This window comes from Schistocerca piceifrons, chromosome X (genome assembly GCF_021461385.2).
Source record: "Schistocerca piceifrons isolate TAMUIC-IGC-003096 chromosome X, iqSchPice1.1, whole genome shotgun sequence".
NCBI classification, from domain to species: Eukaryota; Metazoa; Arthropoda; class Insecta; order Orthoptera; family Acrididae; genus Schistocerca; species Schistocerca piceifrons.
In genome coordinates, this window is record NC_060149.1 from 678135239 (window position 1) to 678148558 (window position 13320).

Here is a 13320-nt window from a genome sequence, read left to right on the forward strand (position 1 = left end):
TTGTTCGATTCAATGAATCGATACTGAACAACCAATTGAATAATTTAAAATTCGCTTCTTTCCTTCCGTCCGAATCTAAGTACCTAAAGCGCTGTCTGCAGAACAGATTTCCTCTTAGAAGATCAAGAATATAAACTGCACTGCACTCCGTGAGTGTCAAGCTAAATAACAAAAGCGCACGATCAACGTGTTGCAATGGCAGCTGCTTGTAGTGCATGTTAATAAGTTTTTTAGTTTCGCGTTTTATTTAATCTCGTGACAAGAAAGACAACAGTGATTTACGGACAGAAGCAGATTGGATCTTCACTACGTCGGCATACAGGAATCTATCGGGATGGGTGGCGTAGTTTCTTTGGATCCTGTGCGTAACAGAATCTCTATCAATCTTAGATAAAAACTTCCTGGCAGATTAAAACTGTGTTCCCGACCGAGACTCGAACTCGGGACCTTTGCCTTTCGCGGGCAAGTGCTCTACCAACTGAGCTACCGAAGCACGACTCACACCCGGTACTCACAGCACTTGCCCGCGAAAGGCAAAGGTCCTGAGTTCGACTCTCGGTCGGGCAAACAGTTTTAATCTGCCAGGAAGTTTCATATCAGCGCACACTCCGCTGCAGAGTGAAAATCTCATTCTGGAATCTTAGATAACTCTTAAGCAAGACTCAAGAGTCGTGCTTATCAATGATGTAGCTCAGCCACTTAAGATATAACATACACTATGTGATCAAAAGTATCCGGACACCTCCAAAAACATACGTTTTTCATATGAGGTGTATTGTGCTGACACCAACTGCCAGGTACTGCATATAAGCGACCTCATTAGTCATTAGACACAGTGAGAGAGCAGAATGGGGCGCTCCGCGGAACTCACGGACTTCGAACGTGGTCAGGTGATTGGGTGTCACTTCTGTCAAACGTCTGTACGCGACATTTCCACACTCCTAAACATCCCTACGTCTACTGTTTCCGATATGGTAGCGAAGTAGAAAGGTGAAGGGACACGTACAGCACACAAGCGTTAGGGCCGACCTCATCTGTTGACTGACAGAGACCGCCGACATTTGAAGAGGGTCGTAATGTGTAATATGCAGACATCTATCCAGACCATCACACAGGAATTCCAAACCGCATAAGGATCACTGCAAGTACTATGACAGTTACGCGCGAGGTGAGAGAACTTGGATTTCATGGTCGACATGGTGTAAGGAACGTAAACATTGGACAATTGAACAGTAGAAAAACGTTGTGTGGACTGACGAATAACGGTACACAATGTGGCGATCCGATGGCAGACTGTGGGTCTGGCGAATGCCCGGTGAACGTCATCTGCCAGCGTGTGTACTGCTAAGAGTACAATTCGGAGGCGGTGGTGTTATGGTGTGGTCATGTTTTTCATGGATGGGGCTTGCACCCCTTGTTGTTTTGCGTGGCACTATCACAGCACAGGTCTACATTGAATGTTTTAAGCACCTTCTAGTTTCCTACTGTTGAAGAGCAATTCAGTGATGGTGATCGCATCTTTCAACACTATTGAGCACCTGTTCATAATGCACAGCCTGTGGTGGAGTGGTTACACGACAATAACATCCCTTTAATGGACTGACCTGTACAGAGTACTGACCTGAATCCTATAGAACATCTTTGGGATGTTTTGGAACGCATACTTCGTGCCAGGCCTCACCGACGGACATCGATACCTCTCTTCAGTGCAGCACTCAGTGGAGAATGGGCTGCCATTCCCCAAGAAACCTTCCAGCACCTGACTGAACGTATGCCTGCGAGAGTGGAAGCTGTCACCAAGGCTAATGGTGGGCCAACACAATACTGAATTCCAGCATTAGCTATGGAGGGCGCCACCGACTTGTACGTCATTTTCAGCCAGGTGTCCGGATACTTTTGATCACATAGTGTATACACTGAAGATACAAAGAAATTGGTATAGGCATTCGTATCCAAATACGGTGATATGTAAACAGGAAGAATACTGCGCGGCGGTCGGCAACGCCTATATAATACAACTAGTGTCTGGCGCAGTTGCTAGATCGGTTATAGCTGCTACAACGGCAGATTATCAAGATTTAAGTGAATCTGAATGTAGTGTTATAATCGACGCACGAGCATTGGGACACAGCATCTCCGAGGGAGCGATGATGTGGGGATTTTCGCGCACGACCATTTCACGAGTGTACTGTGAATATTAGGAATCTGGTAAATCATCAGATCTCCGACATCGCTGCGGTCGGATAAAGATCCTGCTAGGACGGGACCAACGACTACTGAAGAGAATCGTTCAACGTGACAGAAGTGCAAACCTCCCGTGAATTGCTGCAGAGTTCAATGCTGGGCCAAGACGAAGTGTCAGTGTGCGAACCATTCAACGAAACATCATCGACATGGGCTTTCGGAGCCACAGGACCTCTCGTGTACCCTTGATGACTGCACGAGACAAAGCTTTACGCCTCGCCTCCGTCCGTCAGCACCGACATTGGACTGTTAATGGCTGGAGACACGTTGCCTGGTCGAACGAGTCTCGTTTCGAATTGTATCGAACGGATGGACGTGTATGGGTATGGATACAACCTCATGAATCCATGAACCCTGCATGACAGCAGGGGACTGTTGAAGCTGGTGCAGGCTCTGTAATGTTGTGGGACGTGTGCAGTTGAAGTGATATGGTACCCCTGCTACGTCTGGATACGACTCTGACAGGTGACACGTACGTAAGCATCCAGTCTGATCACCTGCATCCATTCATGTCCACTGTGCATTCCGACGGACTTGGGCAATTCCGGCGGGGCAACGGGACACCCTACACGCGCGGAATTGCTACGGAGTGGCTCCAGGAACACTCTTCTGAGTTTAAACACTTCCGCTGCCCACCAAACTCCCCAGACACGAACATTATTGAGCATATCTGGGATGCTTGCGACGTGCTTTTCAGAAGAAATCTTCAGATTTATGGGCAGCCTGTAGGATTCATGGTGTCAGTTCCCTCCAGCACCATTTTAGACATCAGTCGAGTCCATGCCACGTCGTGGTGCGGCACTTCTGCGTGCTCGCGGGGCCTCAAACGATATGATACAGGTGTACCAGTTTTCTTGGCCCTTCGGTGTACAACAGTTAAAACTGAATTAGGGTCACGTTAACAAATGGTGTCATTGACTTTGTCTTCCCTTACGAAAAGATACAATAAATAATTTGAAAGTCGCTCATCCTTGATTAACAGTGCATCGATAGGTCGTCGCACTAAAGGTAAGAGCTAGAAATGAAGCGAAGAACGAAACAACTATATTATGAAACTCAAATGTAGAGCAGAGATTAGGAACTGCAGTTCGATTTTGTTTTTGCTTGCCGCAGTTATCGTGACTTGAAGTTTCAAATACCATGGGTATTTGATAAGTAATAGGAATTTTGTAATTTAGTGTGTTGCATTAGTCCAATTCACACGATTTTTTCATTGTTGGGTTGGTAAACTTGTTTGCAAAGTAGATACACAGAGTTAGCCATATCAGCTGCCGTCAGTTGTCAAAAAAATTACATGGGCTTCAGTAGCATCGGCGATTATCTATTTTGCATAAAAATAGCTCTCAGAATTTGCAATAAATTTTGTTACAAGACCGAAATCAAGACCAGTGAAGTTTTACAACGGTAAATACTGATTTTGGTGAGTCTGCTGCGAGTGTAACAAGTGTTTATATGTGAAGTAAGCGTTTCGAAAGAGGTCGTGAAGCCGTTGAAGATGACGAGCGCCCTGGGCGCAGCAGCATATCATCAACAGATGAAATCGTGAAAAGTGAAACAAATGACAATCAATGATCCAAAATGTTCGATGGGATTCATGTTAGGCGATCTGGGTGGCCAAATAATTCGCTCGAACTGTCTTGAACGTTCTTCAAACCAATCAAAAAAAACTGTGGCCCGGTGACAAAGTCCATGAATGGCAGCAAATTGTCTGAAAGTAGCCGAAAATAGCCGTTTCCAGTCAATGATGAGTTCAGTTGGACCAGAGGACCCAGTAAATTGCCTGTAAACACAGCCCATACAATTATGGGGCCGCCACCAGCTTACTCAGTACCTTGTTGACAATCTGGGTCCATGACCTTGTGGAGGCTGCGCCACACTCGAACCCTACCATCAGCTCTTACCAACTCAAATCGGGACTCATGCTACCAGGCCAGGGTTTTTCAGCTGTCTAGCGCCCAACCGATATGGTCACAAGCCCAGGAAAGATGCTGCAGGAAATGTCATACTGTTAGCAAAGGCACCTGCGTAGGTCATAGGCCATTAATGCCAAATTTCACTGCACTGCTGCACTGTTGTAACAGATACGTTCGTCGTACGTCCAACATTGTTTTCCGAAAAGGGCAAAGCGGGCATCGCCCCACACTGCACTGTTGCCAGATTTATTCAAGATGGAATGGCAGTATCACCCCACTCCGCAAGGTTGTCAAATTTATAATCCCCCCTAACCTATTGTTCTGTTCCAAGTCACCCTCTCCCCAGAACCTATTGTTCAGTTCTCATCACACTCTGCTTGGTTACCAAATTTATAATGCTCCTTAACCTACTGTTCTATTATGTATTTTTCATATCACTCCTTTCCCTTCTGGGAAATCCCCAGCCTCCCTCCCTCCCTCCCTCCCTCCCTCCTGGAAACCCTGCGCCTCTTTTGGTATCAAATTAATTTGCTAATTAGTTAAATCGTTCAGAAATTGTTGAGAAATAGCCTGTCGACTCTTATGTGGTCATGGGTTTTCGTTGCACAATTAGGTCAAAATCCTTACTGCTTCCACTAGAATACGATAACACAGCCCCTCTATTCACTAACACACTTTTGACTGATAGGAATGACTCATCAAATTGATTTCCACGTGTGGAATATTGTTTATTTAAGCAATTTGTGGGATACGAGGCAGTGTGTGGAAAATTTAAATAACGTGCATATTTTTTTCCGATCATTCAAGGAATACCATCAATATAAAGTCATCACACATAATTACATTGCAGTCACCTCCTTCTGAAGAAAACTTGCGCTGCGGCTGTGGCATAACACCAGAAACGCCACGTGTGCCTTGTAGTAGCCGTGTTGCCAGCAGGAGCATGAGGAGCGTCCAAACATTGAAACCACTGTCAGAGCATCGGGGCTGGATCCACGCGCTGGGCTCCCGCCACTGCAGCAGCCCCTGGACTGCACTAATCCCCCTCTGTACAAAAGCTTCAAGTGGTGGAATCCCTTTGATACTGATACCCAACAAATTCCGGATGAAAAAAATTATCTCCTTCCATCTCTCCCTCTCCCTCACCCTCACATAGATACTTCCTGTTTGTGTGAACCAACATATGAAAGAACACACAGACCAAGATGTCCCCGCCAACCCTCCTCCATTCCATCCTCCTCCCCTGCTCCCCTCCCACCTTGCTGCTCATGCAGATCTGGCATTGGTAGTCGGTACATCCCTTTCTTCTTACACTTCCACTGCTATGAAAACTTGTAGTATGTGGAATAAAGACATTCATTCAAGAAGTAAGCAGTGTCTTCTGCAGTGTGCCACACTTACCCCACCTTAGTCCCGAACAAGGTAGTGGATATCTGATCAATTTCCCCCCCCCCCCCCCCGCCAAATTTATGGATGTCTTTGAAGTATTTCCTCACTCTATCAAATCGATTGATTAATTAATTAAATTGATGCCCTTTGTATTGGACAGTTTTTCCTTGCTCCTATAGGTGGATACTAGGACTGGTATATGTGGTAACATTCGATCCTGCAACCACCGCTTTCCAAACCCTAGTCTTCCCCCTTCCAGATTTTTTTCCCTTACCTCCTGCTGGTGGATACTGGACAGTTAATGTCATTTGGTAGGAAGTCCATTATGTTGGAGGTAGCTGAAAATTTGAATTTTCAGCTCAGTTGCATGCTACATCCTTAAACAATTTGCAGGAGGCACTGAACAGATATGTGCTAGCAATACCACTATCGGAAACAATAAACTGATCAGCAGCGAATCTAATGTTATGAGTGGGATTGCTATATTCAGGAGAAGGAGGAGGAGGAGGAGGAGGAGGAGGAGGAGGAAGGGCCTACTTCGTGATAGTATAGAGACAACAGCAAATACCATTGCAAGACAGAGTTCACTGCGACATATTGAGAAGCACTAAACAGGACACACTTAAACCACAATCCAATCCCTAGCAGCAGCTTTCGTGGATAAATGTCAGAGGATGCTGAAACACTCACACATCCTGTACCTGTTGGTTCATTCATTTGGGGGTGGGACCAAACAGCACGGTCATCGGTCCCGTCGAATTAGGGAAAGATGGGGAGGGATGTTGGCTGTGTCCTTTCAAAGTAACCCTCCTGGCATTTGCCTGAAGTGGTTTAGGGAAATCACAGAAAACCTAAATAAGGATGGTCGGATGTAGGTTTGAACCATCGTCGTCCTGGATGCGAGTCCAGTTTTCCTGTGCCTGTGACCCAATATCCATATGCAGTGCGCCAATCCCCTCATACACTCCAGTGCCAATGCTCAGAGGTAGGAGAAACTGCCGCCGTGACCACAGTTGCAGTCGTGGATGCACGTGGAGGAGGAGGAGATTAGTGTTTAACGTCCCGTTGACAACGAGGTCATTAGGGATAGAGCACAAGCTCGGATTAGGGAAGGATTGGGAAGGAAATCGGTTGTGCCCTTTCAGAGGAACCATCCCAGCATTTGCCTGAAACGATTTAGGAAAATCAGAGGAAACCTAAATCAGGATGGCCGGAGACGGGTCTGAACTGTCGTCGTCCCGAATGCGGGTCCAGTGTGCTAACCACTGCGCCACCCCGCTCGGTGGATGGGCGTGGATGACACAGTGCACCAACACCGGCTATGGAGGGCATCCAGGGATCACTGGAGTGTTAAAAATTTATATGTTATCAATATGTCCAGTGGTAACACTTGGCAATGATTCATATTGAATCGCTCATTTTTCCATGGAGAATACATGCAACACATGCGATCGTGGAGACAGCCCAACACATACTGAGTATTAATTACCTGTTCAGCTATCCAGAGGGCGCCGCCCCTGTAACTGAGGGAGAGAGCCGACTAGCTGGCCAGCCGGGATTTTTCTTTGTAAATGCTGCTAACGAGAGCCTTAAGCCGGAAATGCCCGTTCATTTTTTTAAATTGAAATCTTATGGGACTTAACTGTTAAGGCCATCAGTCCCTAAGCTTACACACTACTTAATCTAAATTATCCTAAGAACAAACAAACACACCCATGCCCGCGGGAGGACTCGAACCTCCGCCGGGACCAGCCGCACAGTCCATGACTGCAGCGCCTGAGACCGCTCGGCTAATCCCGCGCGGCGCCCGTTCATTCTGCCGACAGGCCCTCTCTGCCGTGTGACCCAAATGCCAAATGGTTTTGTCCTAGGAAACCGCACACAAGTTTATCACTGTAATTAAATTAAATATTACGATTGCAGCCCCAATCTGATGACATGCAACAATGAGTGAAGTACTGGAAATACCTCGTCCTCATAAGAGTGGCCTGGAAGTACCAAATCTGTTCCATTCTTATGAGTGGACAAAATATTTCATCCCCCTTACGATTATCAATGCACTGAAACTGCAATTTCTCACATCAAATCCATACCTCCCTTGTGACCAGACAGTATTTTTTTTTTTTTTTTTTTTTTTTTTTTTTTACACATGTTGGAAAAATTACCACAGTAAATTTAGACCACAGTCTAAACTTTATAAGCCTGCCAATCACAGCGAATCTGTCACACATCCCCTACTACGTATAATACTTTGGCAATAACTGAATGATGGTGGCACCAAACAATACTGAGCGAAAAGGCGCAATGGATGGACAGCCTCATTTGTTTTTCTTGCGAGTAGTATCAATGTGTCTTAGGAAGAGAGATTTAATTACCTTATAAGCGGCCAGATGCTAAAAACACGATCGCAATGACCATGTTACTGTCACCCTGCGTACAAAGTGGTTTTGGTTCTACAGGCGACAATAAGTACCGATAACAATATTCATGTTAAAAGCTGTACATGCTTTCTAAATCGAGTTATGGTATTGATTCCAAACGAAGTGGTCTTCCACACATTTCCCACGATATTGAATACAGACGCCGATCGCAGGGTGTGTATTAATAGATTGAAAGTGCGAGTGCACGTCGTCAGTGGTCTAAGCTCGTAATGAAATCACGATTTTCACTAAATTTAGAAAGTGATTCGGCGAAGGAACGTGGTATTAAGCCGATATTTGCAAATCGCTCTTAGATATTTCCCACACTAACAAACAGTATCTGTAATGCACAGGTTCTACGATATACCCACAGAGTTATAGGCGAGAGGATGACATCTGACTGAGAATGATCACACACAGCAGATGGTGTGGTTTGTGAGGAATCACTTAAAAATGCAACGCTTGACTGAGGTTGTAAGAAATTTACAAAATACTATGACCAATATACTGGCTTTTCAGATCTAACTATTGTGCTTTCTGCTAGAAATTCTGTCTGCGATTTGGAATCAAGTCTCTCCATTCAACCACATACTTATGTTGGATCCTATGGAGATGTCTTTTCATGATTACAGCCATTGGTGAATCATATTCGTGGCACTCTCTTAATTGGAAAAAAGAGTCACCTTTTTCGAAGCTATCGCCTAAGTACCCCATACAGCAGAACTCCACTGTGGTTTTCGTCAGTCTTTCTGCAACTTTTAACTGTTTCTCAGTTTCTGCCCCGCCATCCCTGTAGCTTTGTCCATGTGATCATACCGATTTAAATCAGAACTGAGCGGAACTCTGAGAGATCTACACTACTGGCCATTAAAATTGCTACACCAAGAAGAAATGCTGATGATAAACGGGCATTCCTTGGACAAATATATTGTTCTAGAATTGACATGTGATTACATTTTCACGCAATTTGGGTGCATAGATCATGAGAAATCAGTACCCAGAACAACCATATCTGGCCGTAATAACGGCCTTGATACGCCTGGGCATTGAGTCAAACAGAGCTTGGATGGCTGGTACAGGTACAGCTGCCCATGCAGCTTCAACACGATACCACAGTTCATCAAGAGTAGTGACTGGCGTATTGTGACGAGCCAGTTACTCGGCCACCATTGGCCAGACGTTTTCAATTGTTGAGAGATCTGGAGAACGTGCTGGCCAGGGCAGCAGTGGAACATTTTCTGTATCCAGAAAGGCCCGTACAGGACCTGCAGCATGTGGCCGTGCATTATCCTGCTGAAATGTAGGGTTTCGCAGGGATCGAATGAAGGGTAGAGCCACGGGTCGTAACATATCTGAAATGTAATGTCCACTGTTCAAAGTGCCGTCAATACGAACAAGAGGTGACCGAGATGTGTAACCAATGTCACCCCATACCATCACGCCGGGGGATACGGCAGTATGGCGATGACGAAAACACGCTTCCAATGTGAGTTCACCGCGATGTCGCCAAACACAGATGCGACCATCATGATGCTGTAAACAGAAGCTGGATTCATCCGAAAAAATGACGTTTTGCCATTCGTGCACCCAGGTTCGTCGTTGAGTACACCATCGCAGGCACTCCTGTCTGTGATGCAGCGTCAAGGGTAACCGTAGCCATGGTCTCCGAGCTTATAGTCCATGCTGCTGCAAACATCGTCGAACTGTTCGTGCAGATGGTTGTTGTCTTGCAAACGTCCCCATCTGTTGTCTCAGTGATCGAGACGTGGCTGCACGATCCGTTATAGCCATGCGAATAAGATGTCTGTCATCTTGACTGCTAGTGATACGAGGCCGTTGGGATCCAGCACGGCATTCCGTATTACCCTCCTGAACCCACCGATTCCATATTCTGCTAACAGTCATTGGATCTCGACCAACGCAAGCAGCAATGTCGTGATACAATAAACCTCAATCGCGATAGGCTACAATCCGTGCTTTATCAATGTCGGTATCGTGATGGTACGCATTTCTCCTCCTTACACGAGGCATCACAACAACGTTTCGCCAGGCAAAGCCGGTCAACTGCTGTTTGTGTATGAGAAATCGGTTCGAGACTTTCTTCATGTCAGCACGTTGTAGGTGTCGTCACCGGCGCCAGCCTTGTGTGAAAGCTCTGAAAAGCTAATCATTTGCATATCACAGCATCTTCTTCCAGTCGGTTAAATTTCGCGTCTGTAGCACGTCATCTTCGTGGTGTAGCTATTTTAATGGCCAGTAGTGTATATTTCAGACCCTCTGCATCACGTGGAGGAACATGGTGAGCTCAGTTAAGGCGACAGGACCGTGTTTTGACCATTCAGCGGAAATGAGAACATGTCATAGTTCCACCAACCGTGTACAATGCATAAGGCCAGCGCCAAACGAAGCTTTCTCCCACAGCATGAAGTAGTAGAAAAGACAGTACGAGCAGTTACAGCGGTGTTTCTTATTGGACAAATTAGGAAGACTCCACATCATATGGGAACTGGAAGAATGATTAGGATTTTGTTATTGCATTGTTGTGCGTCTACAGACTACATGCAGGTACGGCATGTCAATGGTTCAAATGGTTCTGAGCACTATGGGCCTTAGCATCTGAGGACATCAGTCCCCTAGAACGTAGAACTACTTAAACCTAACTAACCTAAGGACCTCACACCACACATCCATGCCCGAGGCAGGATTCGAACCTACGACCGTAGCGGTCACGCAGCTCCAGACTGTAGCGCCTAGAACCGCCCGGCCACTCCGGCCGGCTACTGCATGTCCAAAGGATATCTGTGCCCCTAAGAGTGCATTTATGTCTGTCTCTCAACATTCCCTCTATTATCGTTATCGTTATTTTGTACCATCCAACAACGAACTATAAAAACTTCACAGATGTCACTCACAAGGGAACTTCCCCATTGCACCCCCCTCAGATTTAGTTATAAGTTGGCACAGTGGATAGGCCTTGAAAAACTGAACACAGATCAATCGAGAAAATAGGAAGAAGTTTCGTGGAGCTATGAAAAAAATAAGCAAAATATACAAAGAGTAGTCCATGTGCGACATATGCAAAATCAAGGAAAGTGTGAGTTCGGGAGCTCAGTGGTCCCGTGGTCAGCGTGAGCAGCTGCGGAGCGAGAGGTCCTTGGTTCAAATCTTGCCTCGAGTGAAAAATTTATTTTCTTTATTTTCGCAAAGTTATGATCTGTCCGTTCGTTCATTGACGTCTCTGTTCACTATAATAAGCTTAGTGTCTGTGTTTTGTGACCGCCTCACCTCAAAACGGTGCGATTAGTAGACGAAAGGACGTGCCTCTCCAATGGGAACCGAAAACATTTGATCGCAAGGTCATAGGTCAACAGATTCCTCCACAGGAAAACACGTATGATATACTCTATACGACACTGGTGACATATAATAATTGTCTGAAAATAAAAAATTAAACTCTTCACCCAAGGGAAGACTTGAACCCAGGACCTCTCGTTCCACAGCTGCTCACGCTAACCATGGGACCACGGCATACCTGAGCTCGCACTTTCCTCGATGTTGCCTATCTTGCACATGGACTACTCAGTTTGTATATTTTGCTTTTTTTTTGTAGTTCCACACAACTTCTTCCTGTTTTCTCGATAGATCTGTGTTCAGTTTTTCAAGGCCTATCCACTGTGCCAACTTATAACTAAATCTGAGGGGGGTACGATGGGGAGGTTCCCTTGTCAGTAGAGAACTTTATAAGATATTACCACATCCATATAACAGACAGTTAAGGAGAAATGTGTGGCTTATGTATGATGGAGCTATAGACAGGCGGAGCTTGAAGCATTTTACATGAATCAGCTGTGCTATCAATTCTAAAATATTGTTCTAGTGTGTGTCAGTACCAAGAAGGTATTGACAAGAGAGAAATGATCATAGAACATAAACACACACATTCCTAAGGGTACGTGGCTCTGCACGTAAACACTTTATAGTGTTAATGCCAGGTGGTTTCCAAAACATTAGTCTTGCATAATGCAAGCTCTTAATACTCTATTGCAGGACAGACATGTCCAGTATCTGACATTCATGTACCCTCCAAGTTTCCTATTCGACTCACTATGGTGACAAACTTTAAGATGATAAAACTACTTCGTTCTACACCAAAGAAAAAAAAAACACAGATTTTGTGATACATGCAAAACATAGCTTTCTGGATATGTATAGCAGCCACTCTTTACATCTGATTACGGTTAATAAAGGTAAGAAAAGGAGAATGGATTCTGTATTCGAACCTGTGCAAGAGTGTTTTTGTGTATCAGACACCAACAAACAGTATTTAAAACGTGCTCGTCTGTGCTCTGTGCCAGTTGCTACCAAGTGGCGTCAATTAACAGATAACTTACAGAAGAACTGTTGCGTTGTGTTATGTTATGTTATGTTGTGTTGAACAACGTTCTGCAGATTGTGTACTGGGGTGGTAAGAGTACCCGAAAATTGACAGGTGTAAAAGTAAATCCTCCAAAAACTCAAGATCGAGAAACGCTTATCAGCTATGTTCTGTCAGTATACAGTTTAAGTTATCTGCCTATAAACTAACTGGAGATTCCTAACTCTGACTCCAATAAAGACAACATAAGTATTATGGAGAAGTGTTATGTTAAAACAGGAGACTCTCCATTTTATCAGTCTAGAACATTGTTCTCCACGATACCACCTGATATAGATACTGCAGAATTAGGACTGGTTAACACAGACAACGCTATACAAAAAGTCCTAAGAAAAAGTACCAATGTATCAAACAGACTTAAACCATTCTCTATTAAGGAAATTACACCTTTAAGTACAGTTATTGTGTTATACACATGGAAAAGGAAACTGGAAATGGACGACCTCGAAGTAAAGTAAAGAAACCTGAAGTATACGGAGAAGACAGCTGCTATAAAGGAAGAATATAAGCAGCAATTGGAAAAGGAAGAAGCTGTTGCAGATGTGCAGGCCAGGTTTATGTATGGCTTTAAACACATCCTATGGAAAAATCTGGCTACAAAGGGAGAATATAAAATATTGGCATTTACAGTAAACAGCAATGGAAACTGGTGACGTTTTGGAGTACTGGCTGAAATCAATGGAATTCAGAATGTTTTCTATATTAAAGGATACATAGAAAATGTGTTCATTAAACTCTATTCGCATTTGGATTAGCTTAAAAAGGCTGGTTATATTCTCTACAAGTATGGTGAACTGGATGTTGTCCACTAGCATCAGAACAGCGAAGTCTAAAACTGATGGAGTAACTACATTTAATCGACATTCATTTGCAAAAGTTGTATACTTAAACATTATTCAGAAATCTCACAAGAATGTGG

The 13320-nt window shown here is 44.6% G+C and overlaps 1 protein-coding gene and 1 non-coding gene across 2 annotated transcripts in view; both read right to left on the reverse strand.

Moving 5' to 3' along the window:
• Nucleotides 1–13320, reverse strand: part of LOC124722681 (popeye domain-containing 2-like) — a 676128-nt gene that overhangs the window by 255737 nt on the left and 407071 nt on the right. The window lies entirely within an intron of this gene.
• Nucleotides 419–493, reverse strand: Trnas-cga. Its single transcript has one exon. It is a non-coding gene; the product is annotated as a tRNA-Ser (tRNA).